The 7,640-nt window shown below is 38.3% G+C and overlaps 1 protein-coding gene across 2 annotated transcripts in view; it reads left to right on the top strand.

Annotated features, from left to right (window-relative positions):
* Nucleotides 1-7,640, top strand: part of LOC111744616 (myomegalin-like) — a 91,825-nt gene that overhangs the window by 2,571 nt on the left and 81,614 nt on the right. The window contains exon 1 of one of the 2 annotated variants that reach the window (XM_023535327.1): nt 7,011-7,160. The exons of the other annotated variant lie outside the window; for it this stretch is intronic. The gene's annotated coding sequence lies outside the window, so the exon portion shown is untranslated. Of the gene's footprint in view, nt 1-7,010; nt 7,161-7,640 lie in introns of those variants that run through there. 2 annotated transcript variants of the gene reach the window in all.

The raw sequence follows: 7,640 nt of genomic DNA, 5'->3' as shown, positions 1-7,640 counted from the left end.
GTGGAGTCCAAGAGGATTGAGTTGTTCCTAGCAACTATTACAATTTCCTGACCTTAGGTGCTGTTGTCTCAACAATTTCCACTGATGGTTGGCTTCCTCCTCTCATAGTCCTTCAGCTCCTGTTTCTTTATCGGACCCCCTCTTTTCTACCCATAATTGACTGGTATTTTAGAAATTAGTGAACCACTCTCTCTCTGAGTGATTTACTTTACCATCTTAAGGGTCAGATCTTTCAGTTATTATTAGTCTTTGTTACCCTCCTTGTTAAAAACATATTTTAACATATATTTTTACATATTATATGTATGTACATCAGCACGACATAGTCAGCTTTACCTGCCAGAAAACTGAATCCAGTATGAGATTAAATGTGACAAAGTGGAGCACAACATAAGTTGCTGCTAATACTTTCTTATGGTGAATTCTCTGTCTTCCAGAGACACAGTTTTTTTTTATCAGTTTCTTGTGGTCATCCTTCCCCCGCTACCTGGCCAACCCTCTCACTCCAGGGCCTTTTTCTCTCTATTTTGTTAGGGATATGATCCTCAGGTTCTGGAAATCTGACAGTCAGACCCAAAGTTCTATGTGCCATTTCTCTAAGGAGGCCTGCCTCAGAGACTTTAGGCAGATGATAACCAACATCCCTGAAACAATTCTTTTTTCTTTAATCTGCTATTTATTTATGCTATTTATTTATGTGATATTCTTGGGAATATTACAATGGCACCTTGAGTCAGAGTTTTAGGAGAGAAAGACAATTCTCTCTTCTTTAAGTTGAGATCAAATTGAGAAATAGGCATAGGAACCAAACAGAAAAATAATTACACTACATTTATTACTGTTCAAACTAAGTGGGGAACATGGGTTTAGATCTGTGATGACCTAAAGGTCTTACTAAGATTTTACTCCAGAATTGGGCAGACTTACCCATCTAGCTGGGAAACAGCAGGCCTTTCCCAAAGAGGCAGGCAGGCTCCTTAGCACATGGCAGAGAGCACACTAGAATGTACCTGCACTGAGGCCAGCATCTTCTCAAAAATACTCACCTATTATTGGGTACAGCCCTATGCAGAGGAGGACTTAGGCCTTAACAGGGGGCAAAAGTGATTGTAGCACCTTTGTTTTCTGCGGGTTCAGCCGTGATGAACTTCCAGCTCCTCTCTCTGCCAGCCTTTAGCTGGGAAGACGTACCACAGTACACTTTGTGTGCAGAATTCGACTTTTGTAAATTTTGTGTGATATAATGCCTTTCTTATTAGCCTCTTCATCCTGTATGTCGTACCTCGGTTTATGAGAAAACACTTGCTCCAAAACTAAAATTATTCATTTTTTGTATTACTTTGGGGATATAGGATGTGTATTTTTGTTGGTATCTTTCATTTTTGTTGCCCCAAACGGCAAAACCTCAGCTTAACTTACTATAATTGAGTTTAGGTTTTTAGCAAGTTTTATGTTGCTGCTTGATTTTTTTTCAATATGCTCCATGAAAAAAAGTTGTGAAATTCTACTGAAAAAAACCTGAAAATACCAATGAAGCAGAAGCACTAATTGAATCTCTAAAATGCTTTAAGACTCTGGGAAACAGATATTATGTATGATGGATATCTGATTAATGTCATAAGCTCCTTTAAAATTTGTATAACTTTTAAACCAGTTTTTTTGAAGAGTGAAGGAAAAAGGACAAGAGGTAGTTTATGTCTAGATTAGACTGGATATAAATACTGTTTACCACAAATTGCACTGAAGGCATTTTGTATGTGTGTGTGTGTGTTTAAGTTGGTCTTTGTAACTGTTGATATTTGCTTCAAATGGAATTTTCTGGACGTTTTATTCTGGTGGGGCGAGATGCTGGTGGGGACATAGACTTTTCTTTAAAACACATAGGTCAAATTACAAACAAGAGAGAGTTTTGGGTTAGTAGTAAAAAGGATCCTAAAGGACTACTGTGAACAACTATATGTCAATGAATTAGATAAACTAGATGAAATGGACATATTCCAAGAAAGACACAGCTACTTAAACTGATTTAAGAAGAAATAGAAAACCTGAATAGATCTATAGCAAGTAAAAGGATTGAATTAGTAGTAGTAAAAATAGTAAAACTTCCCACAAGGAAGCGTCTAGGTCTAGACAGCTTAATTTATGAATTTTAGCAAATGTTTAAAGAACTAATCCTTTGTAAACTCTTCCAAGAAACAAAAATAGAACACATCCCAACTTATTCTATGAGGCCAGTGTTACTCTATACCAAAACCAAAGACTAAACAAGAAATAAAAATGCCATACTTTATGTAAAAATAAGTAGCAAAATAGTAGTAGAGTTTTTCCAGCAGCATGTAAAAAGGATTATACATAATTACCAAGTGGGATTTATCCTAGGAATATAAGGTCAGTTCAACATATGAAAATCAATAAATGAATCACACCATATTAATAGAATAAAGGACAAAACCCACATGATCATCTCAATAAATACAGGAAAGGCATTTGAGAAAAATCTAACACCTTTTCTTGTTAAAAACAAACAAGAAACTAGAAAAGAGAATTTTTTCAACCTGATAAATGGTATCTATGAAAAACCCACAGCCAACATCATACTTAAAAATTAAAGATTGAAAGCTTTTCCTCTAAGTTTGGGAACAAGACAAAGATGTCCACTTCTACTCAACGTTATACTCGAAGTTCTAACTAGGGCATTCAGGCAAGCAAGAAAAAAATCAAGGCATCAAAATTGGAAAGAAAGAAGTAACACGAAGTCTATTTGCAGATTACTTGAATATAGAAAATTCTAAGGAATCCACAAAAATTTAGAATAAGTAATTTCATCAAAGTTGTAGGATACAAGATCAATATGCAAAAATTAGTAGTATTTTTATAAACTAGGAATTAATCCAAAAATAAAATTAAGAATATGATTCCATTTACGACAGCATCAAAATTAATAAAATATTTAGTTGATTCTAACAAAAGAAGTGTAAGATTTATATACTGAAAACTACAAAACACTGTTGAAAGAAATTAAAGAAAACCTAAACAAATGGAAAGACATTCCATGCTCTTGTATCAGAAGATTTAAAAGGGTTAAGATGATAATAATCCCCAAACTGATCTACATATTCGTTATAATCGTTATCAAAATCCCAGTTGACTTTTTTGGAGGGGCAGAAATTGCAAGCATATCCTAGAATTCATATAGAAATGCAAATGACCCAAAATATTGAAAATGATCTTTAAAAAGAATAACAAAGTTGATGGACTCACCCTTCCCAGTTTCAAAATTTAGATTAAGTAATAATAATTAAGACATGGTGATCCTGAAATAAGGACAGAAATATAGATCAATGGAATAGAGAGTTCAGAATAAACCCATACATTTCTAGTCAACTGATTTTTAACAAGGGTGCAGCATTATTTATAACAGCCAAAAATGCGAACAATCCAAATATCTATCAACTGACAAATGGATAAGCAAAATGTGGTATTTTCATATACTGTGATATAGTTTCAGCAATAAAAATGAATAGAATACTGGAACAAGCTACAAAGTAAATGAATCTTGAAAACATTATGCTAAGTGAAAAAAGCCAGACGCAAAAGAGTATATATTGTATAATTCCATTTATATGAAATGTCCAGAATAAGCAAATCTGTAAAGACAGAAAGTAGATTATCGGTTGCCAGGGCCTGAGAGGAGGGAGAGCATATGTTAGGGATGGAAATGGTGAGTGACTGATAATAGCTGTGGGTTTTCTTTTTGGAGTGATAAAAATGTTCTGAAATCAGATAGCAATGATTGCTGCACAATTCTGGGAATATGCTAAAATACTACTGCTGAAAGAAATAATAATAATAAAAAAAAACTAAGTACATAGAGAAAGATTCTATTACCATGGATAGGAAGACTCCAGGTTGTCAAGATGCCATTTCTTCCCAACTTGATCTATAGATTCAGTGCACCCCAATCAAAATACCAGCATGTTATTTCGTGGATATCAACAAACCGATTTTAAGCTGATATGCACAGGCAAAAGACCCAGAAGAGCCAACACAGTATTGAAGGAGAAGAACAAAGTCAGAGGACTGCCACCACCTGAGTAATAAACACAGTGTGACTTCGGTGAAAGGACAGACAGATCAATGGAATAGCATAGAGAATCCCCCAAATAGGCCCACAAAGTATAGTCAACTGATTTTTGACAAAAGCGCAAAGGCAAATCAATGGAGAAAGGATAGTCTTTTCAACAAGTGGTGCTGGAACGGCTGAACCTCAAATGCAAAAAAAAAAAAAAAGAGTCTAGATACAGACCTTACACTACTCATGAAAATTAGCTAAAAATAGATCTAAATGCAAACACAATACTATAAAACTCCTAGAAGATAACATAAGAGAAAATCTAAGTGACCTTGACTTTAGTGATGATTTTTTTAGATACAACGCAAATATGAGCCTTGAAAGAAAGAATTGAAAAAATGAACAGCATTTAATTTTAATTAAAACTTTTTGCTCTGCAAAAGACATTGTCAAAAGAATGAGAAGACAAACTGCTCTTTTTTTCTTTTTTCTGTCCTTCATTTTGGAATTTCCTACTGACATATCTTCCACTTCGCTAATCCTGATTTCTGCTGCATTTGGACTGCTGTTAAACACACACCATGGGTTCTTATTTCTAGTTCCTGTAATTTTTATAGTTAGAATGTCCATATGATTTTTTTTATGGGTTCCAGTTCTATATTGAAGTAAGTCATCCATCTTTTCATCTTTGCCCATCTTTTCCTGTATTTTAAAAAATCTATTAGTCACAGTTATTTAAAATCCTATCAATTCTAATATCCGAATCTGTTTCTATTAACTCTTCTTCTCTTAGTATTTAGTCATTTAAATTTGATTTTTAGCATGCTTCATAATTTCACATTGGACCCTAGACATTGTAGATAAAAAAAAAAAAAATTGTACAGGCTCTTTAAAATATTACCTACCTCTAAAGAGTTTTTTGTTCCAGCAGGTGGAAAGAATACTGACGGATCACTTTGATCCTGTAAAGACTCGAGTTTAAGCTTTGTTCGACCTATGCTATTTCAGTACTGCCCTTACTCTAAAGGCGTGTAGCCTTTATGGGTCTCAACCGAGTGTTGAGCCCTGGGTGTCTCTCTATCTAGAAGAGGCTTTGAAGTCCAGTTTCGTGTAGGATGCCGAAATCTCTGCTTAGCTCATTAGCCTCTAAACTACTGTTTTCTGGTGTGTTTTTTGGCATCTTGCTTTGTGCATGCTGGGCTTCGGAACTGGCCACTAACTTGAGGGGAATTTGCATCTAGATTATTGAGCTGCTTCTCTGCCACTCTCTTCTCGCTGGGAGTTCTCTCTCAAGTCCCAGCTGCTTTGGCAGCCCTAAACACTGACCTTTGACTCTTCGGACCAATAATACTGCCATCTTTTACTTGGCCTTTATTCTCTAGCACCTGATTTGTGAAATTCCCTCAGAAAAAATACCAGGGTAAATATGTGGCTCACCTAACATGCTTCTCTTCTCTCGAGTTTCATAAATTCAAGTCCTGCCTATTTTGGTTACTTCAGTGCCTTCAAAGAGTTGTTTTTATATTTTTCTATATTTATATATATACACATATATACAATATTTATAAATTTATAAATATATAATTTATTCTAGCCCGCTCCTCCTACCCACGGAGGAAGAGTTGGTCAAATAAATGCTGCTCCATCTTGGCTGGAACTGTAAGTCTCAGCACTTCTTAGCTTTTGGGTTTGCAGTAATTCCACTGAGCCGTTCATTTGCCTCAACTAACGAAGATGGCATATTCTCTTTAAATCAAGGAACCCCATTCCTTTCAACTGGTCTCTTAGTTAAAATCTATCACTCATCTGTGGGCAAAGCCAAAGTCGAAGTCTGCTAGAATAGCAGCTTCAGCTAAGTAATAGGATTAGAAGCCTGACTGCAAAGAATTAGGTGGTAAAGAATGAATGGAAGTTAGGAGGCACAGACATCAAATGAATACAATGTATTTAAGCAAACTGGTTAGTAAGGGAAGTGAAAGGTATGGTGGTTAGAGGGGGAAGGACTTTGTTTTAGGGATGAGGAGACTTGAGTATGTTTATAGGCAGAGGATGCAGCTAATGGAGAAGGGGAGGCCAACGATAAAGAGACAAGAAAAGATAATTATCAATTTCTTAGTAGTGAAGAGAGTGGTAGGGTAAATTGCCCAGGAAAGATAGACTGGGGAAAAAAAGAAAGAACTAAAGATGTAGACTAAGTTAGGAGGTTTGAAAGAATAGTGAGAGAACCCGATAGTGCCATTTTCTGGAGGCACTTGGAATCATGATGGGAGGGACCACTTAACCATAAAGAATCAGTACAGAAGTAGAATTAAAGACAAGATAAGAAGGATGCCTGAGAGAGAGAAGTCTGTGGAGACTCCCAGGTTCGGAGCTTGGGCAACTGGACAGAATGTAGTGTTGGAACTGAAAAACTCAGAGGACTGAACAGATTTGAGAGCAAAAATGAGTTGAAGAGGAGTTCAGCTCTGTTCACAGAGTCCATCAACAGTAGTGACTATTGCCTGCGAATCTTGGACTCCATAATATCTATTTAAAAGATGAGCCTTCTTCCTTACAGACCCTTGCTGTATAGAATAGCGTAGTAGAAGCATCCTGGTTTGCTGGAGACTTACTAGCTTCTCTTTTTAGAGGACACTGTGTAATATAAGAAAAAAAGAGTTTTCAGAACAAACATTTAGTAGAGGATTTCTTTGACCAATGGACTTTTTTTTTTTTTAACCATGAAAACATTCCCTTGACTCAATGATGAATATCAAGTTATATATACTTTACTATGAGTTCTTCGTGAAGAGTGGCAACCAGAAAGTCTCAAGTGAAAGGAAGACTGAGGTCGTTTAGGAGAAAGCTTTTTACAATAAAGGGGTAATTGAAAGGAAAAGTAGATTTTAAAAGAGGACGAAAGAAAGGAAGGGGGGCGGGGCTAGCCAACAACCTGGAGAAGTAGTGATGCTGAGGGGAGAATGATGGAAAATAAAAGAAGACGGCCGGTTTGGAGGGAGGAGAACCAAAAGGGAAAATATGGGGAGAAGAAGTGAGACGAGGAGAAACTTTTAGAGGCTGGAAACTGAGGACGGTGACACTGGAGCGGGTAGGAAGAAAAACGGAATGAGGTCTGGGGATGAAAAGCTCTCCAGGTCGAGGTGGTGGGTCGAGAGCAGATGGCAGGTGACAGCGGGTGAAGAGGCAGCGGCGGGTGTCCGTGGGAGAGGGACAGAGCAGTCTGGGCGGAGCAGGTGGCAGAGGCAGCTGCGGAGGGAGCCGGGTCCTTCTAGGCCTCCGCCACAGCGGTGGCGACCGGAGTGGATGCTGGTCCACGTCCAGAGGATGCGCCCTGGCGGCGCGGGAAGACCGCGAGGGGGGCGGAAACTAGGACGGGGGTGGCCCGGGCCGCGAAATCCATGCAGAGGACCGACGGCGGGTCCTGCTGCCGCGCGCCCCGCCGGGCGCACCACCCGCCCTTCTGGTCTGGGGACGCGGCGCAAGCCCCACGGTCCTTGCGGCCGTATCCTGGCGAGGAAGGACGGTGCCCGGAGCCGGCCGGGAGCTGGGCAGCGGCGGCCGCGGCGGC

This window comes from Pteropus vampyrus, unplaced genomic scaffold (assembly GCF_000151845.1).
Source record: "Pteropus vampyrus isolate Shadow unplaced genomic scaffold, Pvam_2.0 Scaffold6, whole genome shotgun sequence".
Lineage (NCBI taxonomy): Eukaryota > Metazoa > Chordata > Mammalia > Chiroptera > Pteropodidae > Pteropus > Pteropus vampyrus.
This window is presented reverse-complemented; position numbering and strand designations above follow the sequence as displayed.